The sequence below is a fragment of the Lathyrus oleraceus genome, chromosome 1 (genome assembly GCF_024323335.1).
Source record: "Lathyrus oleraceus cultivar Zhongwan6 chromosome 1, CAAS_Psat_ZW6_1.0, whole genome shotgun sequence".
NCBI classification, from domain to species: Eukaryota; Viridiplantae; Streptophyta; class Magnoliopsida; order Fabales; family Fabaceae; genus Lathyrus; species Lathyrus oleraceus.
This window is the reverse complement of record NC_066579.1, coordinates 31,963,646-31,964,487: the sequence shown is the minus strand read 5'-3', so window position 1 is coordinate 31,964,487 and position 842 is coordinate 31,963,646.

Here is an 842-nt window from a genome sequence, read left to right as displayed (position 1 = left end):
CGGTGAAAGATACCCTGGGTGGGTTAGAGTCCCATATGGGTGATGGTTCTTAAAAGTGGGTTAGATTCCCATAGGGGAACCTGATATCCACCGCGAAAGTCGAATCATACGAGCATGCATGAACCGAGGCTGGCTTAGACGTAAGTCCGATCGGGAATTGATGTTTCGTGATCTGAATAATGATCGTGGTTGAGTTATGAGAACTCAGATGCATGCTGCCATACAATTGCGAGATAGTCCCCCATCGCTCAAGTCTTCGTTCCCTTGTTGACTTGAGTTGGATATGAGTTGAACATTGATTAGAACCCTGTAGAGCCGAGTGGACCCATAGGATAGGAGAACTCACTGAGATTATTATCTCATCCCATCATTGTTGTTATTTTTCAGGTATTCTTTACAGGTTGGATCTAAGAGAAACTATTATGGATGTTTCAAGGGTTGCTGTTTATTATAATCTTCCGCTGTGGAGTGGTGTGCAATGAAGATATTGTACATAGTTCTTAGATTTTTATTGTTTAGGCATTATTGTATGACATGTTCCATTGATGTTTTAGTTTGGACATGTATATATATTGATGCCATTAAGCACTTATGTTGTGACAGTACCAAAATTTAACACTTGTATGATATTATTCTAGATATATATTATACGGGTTGTTACAGTGTGTTCCTAGAAAATCGTCTGAAAGTTTGGTTTCTACGTGTATTTTCTTGCAAATATTTTTAATCTAAATAAGATTGATTCCCCTTAATCCTTATAAAAATGATATGAGTTTGGATTGTCATGTTTGGTTTCTACGTGTATTTTCTTACAAATATTTTTAATCTAAATAAGATTGACT